A 20,934-nucleotide genomic window follows, 5' to 3' on the forward strand; every position below is an offset into this window, starting at 1 on the left:
CAATCTTGGATTTAATATTAACAACTGATCGGGAATCAATTGCCACTAGTAGAAGACACTTCCACACTTTGTGTGAAGAAGCATTTCCGAAATTTCACTTCTGAAAGAATCCCGACACATTCATTGAATCTCCACAATGCAGTAGATGGCCATTCGGACTATCGAGCCTGCATCGATTCCTGGAAAGAGCATCTTACCCAGCCCCAATCCCCGTGTATTTATCCCCCTAATCCACCTAACCTACACATCTTTGGACGGCAAGATGGCACAATGGTTAGCGCTGCTGCCTCGCAGGGACCCGGGTTCAATTCCCGGCTTGGGTCACTGTCTGTGTGGAGTCTGCACATTTCTCCCCTGTGTTTGCATGGGTTTCCTTCAGGTACTCCAGTTTCCTCTCAGTCTGAAAGATTGCTGGTTAGCGTGCATCGACCATGCTAAATTCTCCCTCAGTGTAACCGAACAGGCGCCAGAGTGTGACAACTAGGGGATTTTCACAGTAACTTCATTGCAATGTTAATGTAAACCTACTTGTGACACAAATAAATAACTAAGTTAAATAATTTAGCATAGTCAATCTATAAGACCATAAGGCATAGGAGCAGAATTAGGCCATTCAGCCCATTAAGTCTGCATTCAATCATGGCTGATTTTTTTCTCATCCCCATTCTCCTGCCTTTTCCCTATAGCCCCTGATCCCCTTATTAATCAAAAATCTATCTATCTCTGTCTTAAAGACACTCAATGACCTGGCCTCCACAAACTTCTGGGCCAAAGAGTTCCACAGATTTACCATTCTCTGGCTGAAGAAATTCCACTTCATCTCTGTTTTAAAGGAACGTCCTTCTAGCCTGAGGTTGTGCCCTCTGGTTCTAGTTTCTCCTACTAGTGGAAACATCCTCTCCATGTCCAATCCACCTAACCAATACATCTTTGAACTGCGACAGGAAACCAGAGCACAAAGGAGGAAACCACAAAGACACGGGGAGAATGTGCAGACTCCACACAGTCACTCAAGGCCTGAACTGAATTGGGTCCCTGATGCTGTGAGGCAGCAATGCAAAACACTTAGCTTTCAATGTGAGAGTGACCCCTTGGCCCTGGACTGCCCTCTAGCAGCAGAAATAGTTTCTGCCAACAACGCAGAATATCTACATTCGCTGCCCCCCACATCCCTCCCATCCTGAACTCAGGGACCCGGAGTCCAGTGATGAACCCAACGGCTGCCCAACATTTAGCAGGCCTCATTACTATACAAGGGATACCCAACTCACTAGGCACAGGGGAAAGTGGCAAATGAAGCTATATTGGGTTTTGTGACACATGACATGCCAAGTGATTCGCGTGTGTGTGCAGAGTTTAAAAATTGAACTCATGATGAATTTGAACACAGCAAGTTTTTCGCTCAAGAGGTCCCACTGATGTGTCAGTTATTATTTACAGGCTGCGTACAGATAAATGAGAACGTCCTGCATTGCCACACCTGGTGACATTTTGTCACTCAATGCTCAGTCAGTTCATCAGTTATTCTGTTGAAATTGATGGGTGGGACGAGAAAGATGGTGAATCAGACATGGAGAAACGCAACAGTAAACAAGGAAGAGGGAGAGCGAGCGAGACCGAGACACAGACAGAGCGAGACCGAGACACAGACAGAGCGAGACCGAGACACAGACAGAGCGAGACCGAGACACAGACAGAGCAAGAGAGACAGAGAGACAGAGCAAGAGAGACAGAGAGACAGAGCAAGAGAGACAGAGAGACAGACAGTCAGACACACAGAGTCAGTTTAAAATGCAGTGCTTGTTCCAAGCCTTTCAGTACTTCATTCCAGCCACTCAGGTCCCAAACAAGAAGCTGCCTTTTCTCTGAAGTAAGTTTCACTTCCCGGGGAAAGGCCGGGCACACTAAGTCGTGATACTGGAGCACTGTGGGCGTTCATTTCGTGCTCAGAGGACTGCTGTTAATCACATTGATATTTTTATAAAGCTACCAAAGGCTGCTTATCCTCCCTCCTCCGTCTGGTGAGGTAATGCAGGAATTGCCAGCCTCAAATTATCTCAGGGCTGCGTTTAGAAAGAGGAGTGTAAAAGTGAGAGAAGGAGGGAAAAATCAGGCCCCCACAAACCAGAGAGCTGATAAACCAGGGAGAGAGCAGGTTTATCACTTCCTCTGTACAGACATTTCACAGAGCAATAATAGCAGTTCTTCAATGTACAATAAACAGACCCTCTTCATTAACCAGTGATCCACTGGAGACCCTCCTCATTAACGAATGATCCACTGGAGACTGTCCTCTCGCTAACCAGTGATCTACTGGAGTTCCCCCTCATTAACCAGTGCTCCACTGGAGAGCCTCCTCTCGCTAACCAGTGATCCACTGGAGCCCCCCACCCCCAGTAACCAGTGATCCACTGGAGATCCCCCCTGCTAATCAGTGATCTACTGGAGATCTCCCCTCCTCATTAACCAGTGATCCACTAGAGACCCCTCCTCTCACTAACCAGTGATCCACTGGAGACCCATCTCCATTAACCAGTGATCCACTGGAGACCCTTACCTTCGCTAACCAGCGCTTCACTGGAGACCCTCCTTCCGCTAATCAGTGGTCCACTGTAGATCCTTCCCCCTTCACTAATCAGTGATCTACTGGAGACACCTCACTAACCAGTGATCCACTGGAGACCCTCCCCCACTAACCACTGACCCACTGGAGACCCTCCCCCACTAACCAGTGACTCACTGGAGACCCTTCCCCTCACTAACCACTGATCACATGTAGACCATCTATCTCCCCGCTAACCAGTGATGCACTGGAGATGTGGATGCAATGCCAATGTGGCCAGGAATATTTGGAGAAGGGAAATTGTGCAGTCCTCCTCCACCCATGTGACAAACACTGGCTGATTGACTTTGGGGCTTTTAAATGTGTCAGATGAGCTTTATTACTGGAACAGGCTGTGTATAAACATACAGACCCGCACAGAATGCCATATCTATAAATATATCGCACAGAGATTGCCACCAACTCTGTTTCATTCATCCTTCCGGGTTCTGCATGTTGCACTTTCCACTCGCTGTTGCAATTCCCTCACCTAGCAACAAGACGCGTCATCACAGCGCCCGCACCATCTCATTGGCTACCGGCTGCGCCAATGGGAAGCCAGGCCCGCCTGTTGCCAGGACGGCTAGGGAAAGGGGCGGGGCCAGGGGCTATTCTGCCCAGCAATAGGTGGAATGATTGACAGATACAGACTCATTGCCAGAGGGAGGAGGATTGACAGGTACAAGCTCCCAGCTCAGGGGGCGGGGACAGGGATTGACAAATACAGGCTCACTGCTTAGGGGGAGGAGGATTGACAAGTACACTATCACTGCCCAGGGGAGGGCAGGGGGATTGACACATACAGGCTCAATGCCCAGGGGGAGGCAGATTGACAGGTACAGGCTCATTGTTTAGGGGGAGAGGGATTGACAGGTACAGTATCACTGTCCAGGGGAGGATAGGGGGATTGACAGATACAGGCTCAATGCTCAGGGAGAGTGGAGAGGGATTGACAGGTCCAGGCTCACTGCTCAGGGGAGAGGGGGATTGACAGGTACAGACTCACTGCCCAGGAAGAGGGGGATTGACAGGTACAGCCTCACTGCCCTGGGGGAGGGGGATTGACAAGTACAGACTCACTGCCCAGAGGAAGGGGAAATAGACAGGCTCACTGCTCAAGGAGAAATGGATTGACAGGTACAGGCTCACTGTCGAGGGGGAGGGGGATTGACAGGTAAAGGCTCACTGCCCGGGGGAAGGGGATTGACAGGTACAGGCTCACCGCCCAAGGAAGGGGTATTGACAGGTACAGACTCACTGCCTGGGGTGGGGGAGGGGAGGATTGAAAGGTGCAGACTCATGCCCCAGGGGAGGGGGAAGATTGACAGGTAAAGGTTCACTGCCCAGGGGAGAGGGAAGGGAATTGACAGGTACAGGCTCACTGCCTGGTGCCGGGGAATTAACAGGTACACGCTCATTGCCCAAGGGAGGGGGAGGATTGACAGGTACAGGCTCACAGATGAGGGGAGGGGATTGACGGGTACAGACTCACTGCCCAGGAGAGGCTGACGATTGACAGGTACAGGCTCACTGTGCCAGGGAGGGGGCAGTGGGCAGGTGTGACAGGTACAGCTCACAGCCCAGGGGAGGGGGATTGACAGGTGCAGGTTCACTGCCCAGGGGTTGGGGAGGAGTTGACAGGTATTGGCTCACTACCTGGGGAAGGGGGATCGACAGGTGCAGGCTCACTGCCCAGGGTGGTAGAGGATTGACAGGTACAGACTCACTGCCCAAGGGGAGGGGGAGGATTGACAGGTAGAGGCTCATTGCCCAGGGAGAGGGGGACTGACAGGTACAGACTCTCTGCCCAGGGGGAGGGGGATTGACAGGTACAGACTCACTGCCCAGGGAGAGTGGGATTGACAGGTACAGACTCACTGCCCAGAGGAGGCTGATAATTGACAGGTACAGGCTCACTGCCCAGAGGAGGGGGATTGACAGGTACAGACTCACGGCCCAGAGGAGGCTGATAATTGACAGGTACAGGCTCACTGCCCAGAGGGGGATTGACAGGTACAGACTCACTGCCCAGAGGAGGCTGACAATTCACAGGTATAGGCTCACTGCCCAGGGGAGGGGGAGATTTAACAGGTACGGGTTCATTGTGCAGGGGAGGGGGCGGTGGGGAGGTGTGACAGGTACAGATCACAGCCCAAGGGAGGGGGATTGACAGGTACAGGCTCACTGCCCCTGAGGGGGGTGGAATTGACAGGCACAGGCTCACTGCCCAGGGGGAGGGGGACTGACAGGTACAGACTCACTGCCCACAGGGAGGGGAATTGACAGGTACAGACTCACTGCCCAGGAGAAGGGGAGGGGGATTGACAGGTACAGACTCACTGCCCAGAGGGAGGGATATTGACAGGTACAGACTGCCCAGGGGGAGGGGGATTGACAGGTACAGGGTTACTGCCCAGGGGGAGGGGGACTGACAGGTACAGGCTGCCCAGGGGGAGGGGGACTGACAGGTACAGGCTCACTGCCCAGGGGGAGGGGGATTGACAGGTACAGACTCACTGCCCAGGGGGAGGGGGATTGACAGGTACAGACTCACTGCCCAGGGGGAGGGGGATTGACAGGTACAGACTCACTGCCCAGGGGGAGGGGGATTGACAGGTACAGACTCACTGCCCAGGGGAAGGGGGATTGACAGGTACAGACTCACTGCCCAGGGGAAGGGGGATTGACAGGTACAGACTCACTGCCCAGGGGAAGGGGGATTGACAGGTACAGACTCACTGGGGATTGACAGGTACAGACTCACTGCCCAGGGGAAGGGGGATTGACAGGTACAGACTCACTGGGGATTGACAGGTACAGACTCACTGCCCAGGGGGAGGGGGATTGACAGGTACAGACTCACTGCCCAGGGGGAGGGGGATTGACAGGTACAGACTCACTGCCCAGGGGGAGGGGGATTGACAGGTACAGACTCACTGCCCAGGGGAAGGGGGATTGACAGGTACAGACTCACTGCCCAGGGGAAGGGGGATTGACAGGTACAGACTCACTGCCCAGGGGGAGGGGGATTGACAGGTACAGACTCACTGCCCAGGGGGAGGGGGATTGACAGGTACAGACTCACTGCCCAGGGGGAGGGGGATTGACAGGTACAGACTCACTGCCCAGGGGGAGGGGGATTGACAGGTACAGACTCACTGCCCAGGGGGAGGGGGATTGACAGGTACAGACTCACTGCCCAGGGGAAGGGGGATTGACAGGTACAGACTCACTGCCCAGGGGAAGGGGAATTGACAGGTACAGACTCACTGGGGATTGACAGGTACAGACTCACTGCCCATGGGGAGGGGGATTGACAAGTACAGACTCACTGCCCAGAGCGAGTGGGACAATTGACAGGTAGAGAACCGAAGAGGGTTGCCCAGTCATGGCGGGGTTGATGTCAGGCCAGTGAAGCTCTTCCCCATCCAGCAGGCAATAGGAGCAGAGACAGCGGCTCCCAGAGACAGGGCAGCCACCTAGGCCAGGAATAGACAGTTTAAATATAGAGCAGGAGCTGAGTGTGCAGGCCTCAGCAACTCTGCACCCAATCTCTGGAGTGGGCACAGTTTCCTTAGGCAGGCTGTCCTCCCATCTCCTCTCACATTTCACCTGAATTCAGGCCTGCTTTTTCGAGGTCCTTTTGACCACAGGCCCCCTGCCCACCCTCCCTGACAGATGGGCTGTCTCTGAACCTTATAAGGGATTCAAGGCAACAGCACCCATTTACCCAGCACCTGAGAGACAGAAAGTTATCAAGACACTTCATGGGAGCAGTTATCAGAGAGCACGTGCAGAAGGTAATATCAGGTCAGGGAGATAGGCACACACACAATCCCAGAGGTAGGCTGTAAACAGCAGGGATAGTTTCAAGAGAAATACAGTCAATAATGCAGCGGTTAAACTGGGCGCGAGTTTGTTTGCCTGCAAAAGTTGGGGGTTCGGGCAGCTATATGATCTCAACCCACTCCCACAGCCTCCTCCCTTTCACCCAATGACTCCCAGCAATGATAAAGGCATTCCAAGACCAGCTTTCACCATAGTGTGCCACAGCCAATGAAATGAAAGCCACGTACAAAGCCAGATCCCGCAAACAGCAATAAGATAATGATCCAATATACACCTGCTTTTTAACAACGTTGGTTAAGGGATGATAATTAGCCTTCTGATACTGGGGAGAATGCCTTCACACCGGCACTGTTTCCGTTGGAGCTCAAGGGAGATAGATTGGAACAAATTATCTGCACAGTTCACTATAGGCTGCTGTGGAATCTGCCACACATCAATATGAAAATAAGGGGAGGGGGAAGGTGAGAGTTTGCCACAGCCAGACCCAGTAAAAGATCCTTGCAATCAATGGGAACTGAGAGAGGATAGGAATGGAAGTAGAAATGAAGAGAAGGAATGGTTTTACACCAGTTATGACAAGATGGAATTCCTTATCACAAGGGGCTATTAAAGGAGTCAGAGGTGTCATTTAATAACAGTTCAGTAATTCTCACAGAATCCTTACAGTGCAGACGAAGACCATTTGGCCCATCAAGCTTTCACCGACAACAATCCCACTCAGGCCCTATTGCAGCGTCCCCATGTATTCATCCACTCATCCCCTGACACTGAGCGACAACCTAACTTGCACATCTTTGAACTATGGGAGGAAACCGGTGTACCTAGAGGAAACCCATGCAGACACTGGGAGAACGTGCATACTCCATGCAGACAGTGACCCAAGCCAGGAATTGAACCCAGGTCCCTGGCGCAGTGAGGCAGCAGCGCTAACCACTGTACCAACTCTCAAGGGTACAGAGAAGTAGAATTACTGGGAACATGTTCAAGATAGATTTTTGAGCACTAAATAAATCGAGAGACAGGGCAGAGAAGTTCAGCCAAATTCTTATTAAATGGGGGAGCTTGAGGGGCATAGTGGCCTACACTTGCTCCTGTTTCTTCCAGCAAACAGCTCCAATGGGGGGGGTACTAGCATATGTATAAAGAGTCCAAAAATCACAATCTTGTACAAAGTTGGCATGGGTTAAGAGTGAAAGGAGAAAAGTTTAAAAGGAATATTAGGGGGAGCTTCTTCACGCAGAGAGTGGTGGGAGTGTGAAATGAGACGTTGGATAAAGTGGTAAATGCGGGGTCACTGAACATTTAAGAAAAACTTGGACGGGTTCATGGATGAGAGGGGTGTGGAGGGATATGGTTCAAGTGCAGGACAGTGGGACTAGGCAAAAAATGGTTTGGCACAGACAAGTAGAGCCAAAAGGCCTGTTTCTGAGCTGTAATTTTGCATGGTTCTATGTCTAGCCTTTGCAGAACCTTTCCCCTGTCCACCACTGGATCCTCCCCACCTTCCATTCCTGTTCTGCACCAGAGACTCACTCATTGTGTACTTGTAGAGCCCTAACCCTTCCTGCCCTGCCTCACTTTCTATGAAAAGCACCAGTGGTGTGGGAGGAGAAAGAATGACCCTCCTAATGATTATTCTGCAACAGATGAATTCTATTTTGAGCTGAAGACTGGAGGGAGGGGTGGAACACAAGGGGCCAGGGCCTCATGTCGACTGTCCTGCTCTCCTCTAAGTACCCACAGCACAAGTGGATCATGGGGAGAATAATATTTCATCCTGAAAAATGGTTCAGAGAATGCTGTGGGAGTCCCAATGATATTACTGTCAGGCAGGCTAAATATTGTGTTGTCAATGAATAGGCCAAGCCAGCCTGTAAATCTCACAAGCAGCAAGTGGTTTTTGACAGCTGAAACAAGTGGGGTGGATTCAATTGTTCATCGTTCAGATCTGCACAATTCTATTAAACTGATGATCGAAAATTCTACATGACCATCAATCTTAGGCTCATATCACACACCTCCATCGTGTTCATTCCTCTATGAGCAAAACTGCTGTCCATGCCTTTGTCACCTCTAGACTCAACATTTCCAATGCTTCCTGAACAGTATCCCTCAGCCAATACCCAAATAGATTCTGTTTCAATGCTCTTTGTGGGATCTTGCTGTGTGTAAATGGCTGCTGCATTTCCTACATCACAACAGTGCTTATACTTCTCTCCACAGGACCACCCTGAGATGCTGAACGGAGCCGGAGGTTTGGAGACCCTGGCGGGGCGCCGGAGGTTTGGAGACCCTGGCGGGGCGCCGGAGGTTTGGAGACCCTGGCGGGGCGCCGGAGGTTTGGGAGTTATATCTTAGTTAAGTTTCTTTGACAGTGTCCAGGCATCCAGGTCAGAAATGAAACTCTCTCAGCCACCTGTCTGGCACTCGCTGTTGCCCATCACCACCCACATCTATGGGAACCAGACCTGACTTTCACCCCGCACTTAATCGAATTCTTAGGACTCTTGTGTATCTGTACCCAGAAATGTTCATTAGCCAAGTTTCTAATAAGGTGACATTACATAGTCGCTCTATTAATGCGAAGCCAGTGGTTGAAGGTTTGGAACATTACAGTATAAGGAGCTGATCACAGAGGACACGGAGAAACAATAATTTACTGCTTCAAACTGCCCAAGGTTTGAGAATGAGTAATCCCAGGGTGGCATAAAACCCTGCTCAAAATTGGCAGCAGATGTACCAGCCTTTGCCAAGCATTTTCTGGACTCTGAGGAATTACGAGTCCTTCTCAGGCCGAGGAGTTGGCAAGGGCACAGGATGCCAAGCAGTGAAAGACAAAGGAGCCACAGTGTGGACGGGACAGCGCTGTAAAAATGGATCAATTAACTGCCCCTTCCCTGAGCCAGCTGGGACAGGGCACAGAAAAGTACCCGAGCACCACACAACAATCCAATCATTCAGATCGTGTTCCGAGAATGCTGCCAACCAGCCTGCAATAAAACAAATGCTGATCTCACAACAATGGATGCGCCAATGTTCCCCCCCACCCCTTCCAACATTTCCCACCCGCAGGGCAGGAAATGTGAGAGTCAGCCTCTTCGACTGGGTGCCAACATGAATATTCAGAGCACTAATATTTACATTTTTACATCATGAACTATCCCTCATTGTTTTGCTTTCTATAAAACACAAATGGATTTGAACTGCAATTGTCCCTACTATTTTCCCACACTGGGTCAAATCAGAAACAGAAACATCACTTTGCCTTCTGATAGGAGGCACTTAGGACTGGGTGTGGCTGCAATATCTTTCACGATGCTCTATGCCCGCAGTGTCTTGGGGACACTGAACAGTGAGCTCCCTCCGTGAGGGAGGGAGCGAGGCGACCGTGAGCTCCCTCCGTGAGGGAGGGAGCGAGGCGACCGTGAGCTCCCTCCGTGAGGGAGGGAGCGAGGCGACCGTGAGCTCCCTCCGTGAGGGAGGGAGCGAGGCGACCGTGAGCTCCCTCAGAATCATAAAATCCATAGGATGCAGGAGGCCATTTGGCATATCAAATTTGCATCCACTCTCTAAAAGAACATCTTACCTAGACCCTCTCCTCTGCTCCATCCCTGTAACCCTGCACATTTACCAGCTAACCTGCACATCTTTGGAGGAAACCGGAGCACTTGGAGGAAAGCCACACAGACACAGGGAGAACTCCACACAGACAGTGGCCCAAGCCGGGAATTAAATCTGGGTCCTTGGTGCTGTGATGCAGCAGTGCTAACCAGTGGGCCACAATGCCACACGAAAAAATGTGTGCTGGACATACTAAAGTCAGCATTCAGTAGCAACTGGATTTTGCAGAAACATTAATGACAGAAAGTGAGAAGCTGTCAGTGTGAGAAACAGGGTCTAGGTATTCCAACAGACAGTAAAACCTGGATATGGAGTGGACCAGAAGGAATAGCTCACGATTAAATGCTGACATTCACTTGATTTAGTACCACAATGCAATGGCACCCTCTATGCTGCAAAGCTGCACTTCACAAGACACAGCACCACTTATAGGGTTCCTTTTACTGTGAACACAAACTGGACATAGACACCAGGGCAAGAGCTGACCCGGTACCCTGAGGAGTGGTGCCGCCCCAACTAGGCTGGGGGGGGGGGGGGGGGGGGGGGGGTGGAACGATGACACGCTGCCCCACGGGAGGGTGATGCTGCACCGGGGTGATGTGCCCCACGGGAAGGTGACGCTGCACTGGAGGGCGATGCCACCCTGGGACCCTGTGGGGTGATGCTGCCCTGGGACTTCAGGGAGTGACATTGATTGATTCATTGTCACATGTAGTAGCAGACAGTGTAAAATATTTTTTCTTGCCGGCTATACAGACAAAACATACTGTTCATAGAGAAGGAAAGGACACAGTGCAGAATGTAGTGTTAGTAATAGCTAGGGTGTAGAGAAAGATCAACTTAATGCGAGGTAGGTCCATTCAAAAGTCTGGCAGCAGCAGGGAAGAAGCTGTTTTTGAGTCAGTTGGTACAATATTTGGTAGCAAACTGACTAAAGAGGCACTAATAAAGTGGGCATCTTGAAATTGAACATCGCTGTTCCTTTACTGTCAGTGCTGAAAGCACTGAAGGAACCATGTCCAATAAATAGTGCCCAGAAGGCAGTTACAGGCAAGGTCAGGACAGATCGAGGCACATTGGTCAGTATGTGAGAGAGCCACGGTGTTCTCCTCGAAGTATTGAAAGCCAAGGGACCATATTCACCAGAGGTGTTTAAATTCTTAAAGGTTGTGATTTCCAGTCTCACTCCTGAGATTTCAGAAAGTAATCTGAATGTTGGGGCACACTGTTAGAGGAAGCTGTCACAGACCTTAATCCAAGGCCTCACTCTGCCCTCAGGTGGATTTAAGGACCCCACAGCCACAATTCTGAAGAGCTAGGGGAGTTCATAGAATCATAGAAACCCTACAGTCCAGAAACAGGCCATCTGGCCCATCCAGTCTGCACCGACCACAATTCCATCCAGGCCCTACTGCCATATCCCAACACATTTACCCGTTAATCGGGTAAATGTTGGACGTTGGACGTAGAATGTTGGACCCTTAGAGGATGAGAGGGGGGACTTAGTGGTAGGGGATGGGGAAATGGCTGAGGCCTTGAATAACTTTTTTGTTTCGGTCTTCACGGAGGAGGACATGAATAATTTGCCGGGTGTTAGCGATGGAAAGATGGTAGGAGTGGAGAGCCTGAATGACATTATTGTTACTAAAGAGGCAGTGCTCGAAAGACTGGAGGGACTGATTGTGGACAAGTCCCCAGGACCGGATGGAATGCATCCAAGGGTTCTGAAAGAAATGGCGGAGGTGATAGTGGATGCCTTGGTGATTATTTTCCAAACGTCGCTAGATTACGGGGAAGTGCCGGAAGATTGGAAAACGGCTAATGTTACGCCATTGTTTAAGAAGGGTGGCAGGCAAAAGGCAGGGAATTATAGGCCGGTTAGTTTAACGTCTGTTGTAGGTAAAATGTTAGAATCTGTGATCAAGGAGAAAATAGCGAGGCATCTTGAGGAAAATTGTTTGATAGAGCAGACGCAGCACGGTTTCGTTAAGGGGAAGTCGTGTATGACGAATTTATTGGAGTTCTATGAGGATGTGTCTAGGGCGGTGGTTAGAGGAGAGCCGGTGGATGTGGTGTTTCTTGATTTTCAGAAGGTGTTTGATAAGGTGCCGCACAAGAGGTTATTACAGAAGGTCAGGGGGCATGGAGTTAGGGGTAGGGTGTTAGCGTGGATAGGAGATTGGCTGTCAAATAGGAGGCAGAGAGTGGGGGTCAATGGGTGCTATTCGGATTGGCGGTTGGTGACTAGTGGAGTGCCCCAGGGAGTGCTGGGGCCTCAGCTATTTACCATTTATATAGATGATCTGGATGAGGGAACTGAGTGTATGGTGTTGAAGTTTGCTGATGACACCAAGATTGGTGGAACGGCAAATTGTGCGGAGGGTGTGGAAAGTCTGCAGAAGGATCTAGATAGGCTGGGCGAATGGGCCAGGAAATGGCAAATGGAATTTAATGTTGGCAAGTGTGAAGTTGTCCACTTTGGTAGGAATAATGGTAGGAAGGACTATTACTTACATGGCAAAAAACTGCAGCACGCAACGGTGCAGAGGGACCTCGGGGTCCTTGTGCATGAGTCGCAAAAACCCAGCCTGCATGTGCAGCAGGTGGTCAGGAAGGCAAATGGGATGCTAGCCTTCATAGTGAGGGGGACTGAATATAAAAGTAGGGAGGTCTTGCTGCAACTGTACAGGGCACTGGTGAGGCCGCAGCTGGAGTACTGTGTGCAGTTTTGGTCGCCGCACTTACGCAAGGATATTTTGGCCTTGGAGGGAGTGCAGAGGAGGTTTACTAGGCTGATACCGGAGTTGAGGGGGTTGAACTATGAGGAGAGGCAGAATAAACTAGGCTTGTACTCGTTAGAGTTTAGAAGAATGAGGGGAGATCTCATTGAGACATATAAGATGATGAATGGGATGGATACGATTGAGGTGGAGAGGCTCTTCCCGCTCAGAAAGGACAGTAGGACTTGAGGGCACAGCCTCAAGATAAAGGGGGGGGAGCGGTTTAGAACGGAGTTGAGGAGGAACTTTTTCACTCAAAGGGTGGTGAATCTCTGGAATTCTCTGCCCATTGAAGTGGTGGAGGCAGCCTCGCTAAATATATTTAAGATGCGGGTTGACAGGTTTTTGATAGGCAAGGGGATTAAGGGTTATGGGGAGAGGGCGGGAAGGTGGAACTGAGATACGACAGATCAGCCATGATCTTACTGAATGGCGGGCCAGGCTCGAAGGGCTAGATGGCCTACTCCTGCTCCTATTTCTTAAAGTTCTTATAATCCCTCTAACCCACGTATCTCAGAACACTAAGAGGCAATTTTAGCCTGGCCAATCAACCTAACCCGCACATCTTTGGTTTGTGGGAGAAAACTGGAGCACCCAGAGGAAACCCATGCAGACAGGAGGAGAATGTGTAAACTCCACATAGACAGTGACCCAAGCCGGGAATCGACCCCAGGCCCCTGGTGCTGTGAAGCAGCAGTGCTAACCACTGTGCTACCATGTTGCCTGTACCGTACCAAGTTGGCCTCAGCATGCTGGGGTCAATATTTACCCAAATAATTCCTCCTAAAAAAACCCAATTGCCACTCTGCTGTTTGTGGGAGCTTGCTCTACACACATTTACTGCCAGCATGGATCATGAAATGGAAACCGTAAATAACACAGATCTGTGCAGCAAAAGAAACCAGGTTTAAAACGGAGAATGGAAGCTTTAAGTATTCTGCCTCCGTTCTGTGGAAGACATTTCTGAACATGGAGAACTATTCAGAAGCAAGCAGGCCTGTGAACTGGAGAATATGATGTGGAGGTGCCGGTGTTGGACTGGGGTAAACACAGTAAGAAGTGACTTCTTAACTGGAGAATGCACAATGCAATGTTCCCATGAAAAGCTCCCGCCCCCTCTCCCCAGTTATAATGGTATCTGCCCATGTAAACATGTCACAATGCAGCACTCCCTCTATCCAGAGTGTAGAATCACAGCACATTTACACAAACGGGAAAACGACATTCCCAGGCACATCCTGCAGCCAAAATTACTCTGAACACCTACACTACATGGATCACAGAGGTTAAGGCTGAATGCTGAAATCTAACATTTACAAGCAGGCATTAGGAGGGTAGGGAAGGGATAAATACATTATACTGCTCCTTAATTGATGGGAACAATATCTCCTATAATTACTGTTCAGTGGCGTTGCTGTACAGTATAATTCAATTCAAAACATAGAAAACAATCACAAACATAATCATGTTAACAACATTCAACAATGCCCACAGCTTTCAAATACCAAACCTGAAACTCAGATCATAATCAATATTTGGTGAATAACTTAGGCACAACAACTGTATTAGGTATCTAAAACGTGTCTTGCTCAAAGAATCAGTTGAGTTGATACAAATATTTCCACAGACATCATAAACCTCAATGCCAACGATAAGTTTTCACAATTAGCCAGCACATTTGGTTCTATGGTGATTAAAACTGCAGAAACGAATGGTTTGATACCTGAACTCGCACACAGTATAAGGGTATACTTATGGTGACTGTGAGTATTAGAAAAGGGAGGGTGTTAGGCTGAGGAGAGGGAACAGGCAAATAGAATTTACCCCGCATTCTGAAGACATTTTAAATATCCTAATATAAATTCCTGTTCTGACATCTATAAATTCCCGGGTCCCACTTTAAAATGGCAATTGCTTATGTAAACATGTCACAGAGCAGGTTAACTACAGTGTGCGTCCACACTGATGGCATCTGGAAACCACTGTGCATAGATTTTATACTGGATAGATTTCAGCTCAATCTATTAGCCTCATGTACATATTAACCATAGTCCCAACAATTAGATATTTTAATCAAACTCTCCTATTATTTCAATTAGCAACAAATACTATATATTTAGCAAGAATTGTGCAAAATCAATTTTTGACAATATATTTGTTAATTAGACCATGACTTTTCTATCAGTGCGGCGCCATTATTGATTACGGCCAGTTACACAGAAAATATAGCCCAGTCAATAAATAATATTGAAAACACAGACATTTACGTACACAGAGAAAAGACAGATAATTAAACCCTCTGGGAGACTTTAGTAAGATCCAGTTCTGAAGTTTAAGCATTAATTAACTCCCAAATGTATTAGATATTAGCATAGATATTAGCATTAGCTCTTGGTCACATGAGATAGAGGCCCATCATTGAGCAGATACTTAGTTAGGACCCCAATATCAAACAGGAATCAAATTAACAATCCCTGTCACTGATCAGGTATTGAGTTAAAGCACCAATGTTTGATCAGAATCAGTTTCAGCCCCCGTTATCGATCGGGCATCAAGTGAGAGCCCGTTATCAATCGGTCATCAAGCAGGAGCCTGTTATCGATCGGACATTGAGTGGGAGACCATTATTAATTGGATATTGAGTCGGAGCCCGTTATTGAGTTCAGAACACCCAATTTAAGGACAAAACATTCAGATAACCCTGTGGGGGCTCTTTGCTTTGGTTTGTTTATCTACATTAAGAATGGGCAGGACTCGACTGCACTAGTTCCAGAAAGAGGAGGAGGGAGGGAGACAGGGCTGGGATGGTGGGGGCATGGGATCCTGGGGGGCAGGGTGCTGCCAAGGGCTGGGAGGTGCAGGGGGAATGCCAGGGCTGGGGGGATAACGGGATGGAGTGGGGGGCGGGGGGAATGCCAGGGGCGAGAATGCCGATGGTGGGGGGGATGCCATTTGGGCAGGCAGTGGTAATCCCGGGGGGCGCGGGGGTAATGCCGGGGGAGTGGGGGATGATTGCCGGGGAGAGGCAGGTGAATGCCTGCTTGGGGTGGGGGAGGGTTGGTGCGGGGGAATACCAGGGGGGAAGCAGGGGAATGCTGCGGGGTGGGCGGCAGGGTGATTGCTGGGATGAGGGGTAGGAATGCCATGGGGAGTGTGGGGAATACCAAAGGGGAGGGGGTGGATTGCTAGGGAGAGGAGGAAAGAATGTCAGGTTGAATGCTGTGGGGTGGGGGTGGGAGGGGTGAATGCCAGGGGGAGGGGGTGGGTATCGGCGGGGGGAGGTGAATGCCGGGGCTGGGGGGGGGTGGTGGCATGGTGGTGGTTGGGGGTGGGAGGCCCGGGGAAGGGAGGAGGAGAGATGAGGAGGGAGGGGAGAGAATAAAAGGGGATGAGCGAGGAGGAGGGGAGGTCCGAGGAGGAGAAGTGGAGGGAGGTCCAGAGACTCACCTCAGAGCGGCCTGAGCTGGTGGGCGGTGCCGGCTGGAGCCGGGGCTGTGAGCGGGCGGGGGACCGGCCCAGGCCAGGCCGCGGATCCCAGCCCTCTTCCCGGCCTCGCTGCTGCCTCTATCTCTCCCTCCCTCCCGCCCCGCGGGGGGAGGCCTCCCGGAGCCACTGCTTGCCCTCCTTCCCCGGGCGGCGGCTGCACAAAGATGGCGCTGGCCCTTCCCTTCCCCGCGGAGCCGGGCCACAGGCCTCGGGCTGGAGTAGCAGGAGAGGCCGCTTCCCCCCCCCCGGCGCTTTAAGCCGCGGGTCCCTCCTTCGCTCACACACAAGCCGCAGTAACACACATACACTGCTCGGCAGGAACTCCTCTCTCCCGGAGTCAGAATGTCCTGCCCGGGGAAAGGGATTTAAATTCCTCTCGCTCTCATTTTCCCGCGGTTCAAACTTCCCGCCCGTCACAAAATGGCGGCCAACCGCCGCCGTTCGCGCCGGCCTTTCAAACCTGGAGCCGGTGAAAGGATCGAATTCCCCCCCTTTTCGGCCCCCCTCCCCACCCCACCGCCCAGATAATCAGCCACACATTTCCCCCTCCCCGGGCCGCCGCCTCGATCCCGGCCCCGGCAGCCTGACCGTTAGAGTTTGAATTTTCCCGCGCGCGCGGCCCGGCATAGGCGCCGCAAAATGGCGGCCGCGAGAGAGAGAGGCAGCGGTGAGTGAGAGACAAAGAGAGATCCTCCCTTAGCTTCACACACATACACACTGCAGCAGCAGCGCGACTCCCCAAAGGAAAACACATTTTATTCCAGTTCTTGTGTTTTAAGAAAAAACAGATTTGCACCGTTTGGACTTTCCCGCCCTTGCTGGACAAAATGGCGGCCAGAAACCGTCATTCTCCCTCAGAGATCGCTATTGGTGCGTGTGATTTTTCAAAAATATAATTTAACTCCTATTTAATATTTTCCCATTTCCTATCTTTAGAAATTGTTAAGTTGCCCCTTCAATTGTCTTATTATGTGAAAATACTGGTTTAAAACCCTTTGGTTTCAATTCTCCCTCCCCCACCCCCAGGTCAGGTCATCACTGGGATGTGCGTCTATTTTCCAAAATAATTGTATTCCAATCTGACGTTTTTTCATGACTATCGGTCAGTCAGTTTTGCCTTTCTTATACTATGTACACCTGTGACTGCAGCCAAATTCCCCTCCAACTCGATTTTCAAGTTTGTTGATGACACCACTGTAGTGGGGCAGATCTCAAACAATGACTAGACAGAGTACAAGAAACAGATAAAAGAATCTGGTGAACTGGTGCAGCAAAAATAATCTCTCCCCCAATGTCTACAAAATCAAGGCAATAGTCATCGACTTCAGGAAAGGAGAACACGGAGTTGAGGAGGAACTTCTTCACTCAAAGGGTGGTGAATCTCTGGAATTCTCTGCCCGTTGAAGTGGTGGAGGCTGCCTCGCTAAATATTTTTAAGACACGGGTTGACAGGTTTTTGATAGGCAAGGGGATTAAGGGTTATGGGGAGAGGGCAGGAATGTGGAACTGAGACACAACAGATCAGCCATGATCTCAATGAATGGTGGGGCAGGCTCGAGGGGCTAGATGGCCTACTCCTGCTCCTATTTCTTATGTTCTTATTAACATGCCCCTGTCCACATCAACAGGGACAAAGTAGAAATGGGTGAGAGCTTCAAGATTTTAGGTGTCCAGATCACCAACAACTTGTCCTGGTCCCCCCCATACCAATGCTATAATTAAGAAAGCCCACCAACACCTCTACTTTCTCAGAAGACTCAGTGTCAGCTACGACTCTCACCAACTTTTACAGATGCACCACAGAAAGCATTTTTCTGGTTGTATCACAGCTTGGTATGGGCTCCTGCTCTGCCCAAGACCACAAGGAACTACAAAAGGTTGTGAATGTAGCCCAACCCATCACACAAACCAGCCTCCCATCCATTGACTCTGTCTACACTTCCCGCTGCCTTGGAAAAGCAGCCAACATAATTAAGGACCCCACACATCTCAGACATTCTCTGTTCCACTTTCTTCCGTCAGGAAAACAATACAAAAGTCTATGGTCATATATCAGCCAACTCAAGAACAATTTTTTCCCTGCTGCTGTCAGTATTTTGAATGGACTTACGTTGCATTAAGTTGATCTTTCTCTACACCCTAGCTATGACTGTAACACTACATTCTGCACTTTCCTTCTCTATGAACGATATGTTTTGTCTACATAGCATTGACATGTCTAAGACTATAAAATGAGAAGTATTGTTTCTTGCATTAACCAGACAAAGCGTACCGTTCATAGAGGAGGGAGTGCAGAATGTAATGTTACAATTTGTTTCTTTTTCAGTATACACCAATGCAGTTTCTGTGACAATCCCCTGGTCGTCAAACTATTGCGCGTGTTCGGGTAGACTGAGGGAAAATTTAGCTTGGCCACTGCACCTAACCAGCACCTCTTTTGGACTGTGGGAGGAAATAGAACATAGAACATTACAGCGCAGAACAGGCCCTTCGGCCCATGATGTTGCGCCGACCAGTTACAAAAACAATGACCCACTAGCCTATACCAATCCCTTTTCGTCCATAAACCTATCCATAGATCTCTTAAACGCCCCCAAACTAGGCGCGTTTTACAACTGCAGCAGGCAGGGCATTCCAATCCCTCACCACCCGCTGGGTAAAGAACCTACCCCTGACATCCGTCCTGTAGCTACCCCCCCTTAATTTAAAGCCATGCCCCCTCGTGCTAGCTTTCTCCATCCGAGGAAAAAGGCTATCACTATCCACCCTATCTAAACCTCTAATCATCTTATATGTTTCAATAAGAAATGGGAGAAAACCCACACACATGATGAGAAAATGCAGACTACACAGACCGGGATGTGAATGTACAGGTACATAGCTCACTGAAAATGGCAATGCAAGTGGAGAAGGTAGACAAAAAGGCATACAGCGTGCTTGTCTTCATTGGCTGGGGCAATCAGTTTAAAAATTGGTAATTCATGTTGCAGTTTTATTGAACCTTAGTTACATCGTACTTGGAATATAGTGTTCAATTTTGGTCGCCACACTACCAGAAGGATGTGAAGACTTTGGAGAAGGTTTGGAAAAGATATTTACCAGGATGAAGCCTGGTATGGAGGGCATTAGCTATGAGGAGAGGTTGGACAAACTTGGTTTGTTCTCACTGGAACGAGAGGTTGAGGGGTGACCTGATAGAAGTCTACAAGGTTGAGAGGCATGGACAGAGTGCATAGTCAGAAGCTTTTTCCCAGGGTGGAAGAGCCAATTACTAGGGGGGCACAGGTTTAAGGTGCGAGGGGCAAGGTTTAAAGATGTATGAGGCAGATTTTTTTTACAGAGAGCAGTGGGTGCGTGGAATTTGTTGCTGGGATAGTGTGAGTGGATACAGTAGTGACTTAGAGGGTGTTTTGACAAATACATGCGTAGGATGGGAATAAAGGGATATGGTCCCAGAAGGATAGGGGGTTTTAGTTCAGTCAGGCCTCATGGTCAGTGCAGGCTTGGAGGGCTGTAATTTTTTTGTTCTTTGACTGACCCAAGCCAGGTCTCTGGCACAGAGTTGGTAGCACTAACCACTGTGCTGACCACATGTACTGGGATACAGTAAAAAGTATTGTTTCTGGTGCTATACAAAGCATACCGTTTGTAGAGAAGGACAGAGTGCAGAATATAGCGTTACAGTCATAGCTGGGGTGTAGAGAATGATCAACTTAATGCAAGGAAGTCCATTCAAAAGTCTGAGTAGCAGGGATGAAGCTGTTCTTGAGTCGGTTGGTACGTGACCTCAGACTTTTGTATCTTTTTCCTGACGGAAGGTGGAAGAGAGAATTTTGGGGTGTGGGGTCCTTGATTATGCTGGCTGCTTTTCTGAGGCAGCAGGAAGTGTAGACAGAGTCAATGGTTGGGAGGCTGGTTTGCGAGATGGGTTGGGCTACGTTCACAACCTTTTTATAGTTCCTTGCATTCTTGGGCAGAATAGGAGCCATTCCAAGCTGTGATACAACCAGAAAGAATGCTTTCTATGGCAAATCTGTAAAAGTTGGTGAGAGTTGTAGCTGACATATCAAATTTCCTTAAGTATCCTCAAAGTAGAAGCAATGGCAGGCTTTCTGAACTATAGCAATGGCATGAAGGGAACCAGGACACGTTGGTGACCTGGACACCTAAAAGCTTGAAGCTCACAATCATTGTTACTTAGTCCCATTGATGCAGACAGGGATCTGTTCTCCACAATGCTTCTAGTTAAAAAAACCCTTTTAATGGCAACATAACCTGTCTGTTCCCATTCTCTACCCACTCCCCCCCCACCTGACTGAATATTTTCAGATCTCCCCATGACCATATTAGTTAGCTTTGCCTTCAAATGTTTTGAGAGGTCATCCCTGGCACTGTTACTGTGAAATGATTCTACTCGCACTTATTGTCAGATCCCTCTCCCGATGGTCCCAAGTCAGCCAACTTTCCCTTCAAAATGTCTTTTTTAAGTTTGTTTAATAAACATCTTTGGTGGTTTGAATTTTCCCACACTTACATAACAACAAGGTGGCCATAAACTGTCCCCCTCTCCAGGGAGAAGCTATTGAAAAAATAATT

At 49.5% G+C, this 20,934-nt stretch overlaps 1 protein-coding gene across 1 annotated transcript in view; it reads right to left on the reverse strand.

Annotated features, from left to right (window-relative positions):
• LOC145338932 (dual specificity tyrosine-phosphorylation-regulated kinase 1A-like) overlaps positions 1-16,765 on the reverse strand; it is a 44,939-nt gene extending 28,174 nt beyond the window's left edge. Inside the window, exon 1 of the mRNA XM_080183329.1 lies at positions 16,300-16,765. The gene's annotated coding sequence lies outside the window, so the exon portion shown is untranslated. The remainder of the gene's footprint in view (positions 1-16,299) is intronic.
• Positions 16,766-20,934: the final 4,169 nt, after the last annotated feature.

Source organism: Carcharhinus amblyrhynchos, unplaced genomic scaffold (assembly GCF_965287045.1).
Source record: "Carcharhinus amblyrhynchos unplaced genomic scaffold, sCarAmb.v2.hapA chromosome_250, whole genome shotgun sequence".
In the NCBI taxonomy this organism is placed as follows: domain Eukaryota; kingdom Metazoa; phylum Chordata; class Chondrichthyes; order Carcharhiniformes; family Carcharhinidae; genus Carcharhinus; species Carcharhinus amblyrhynchos.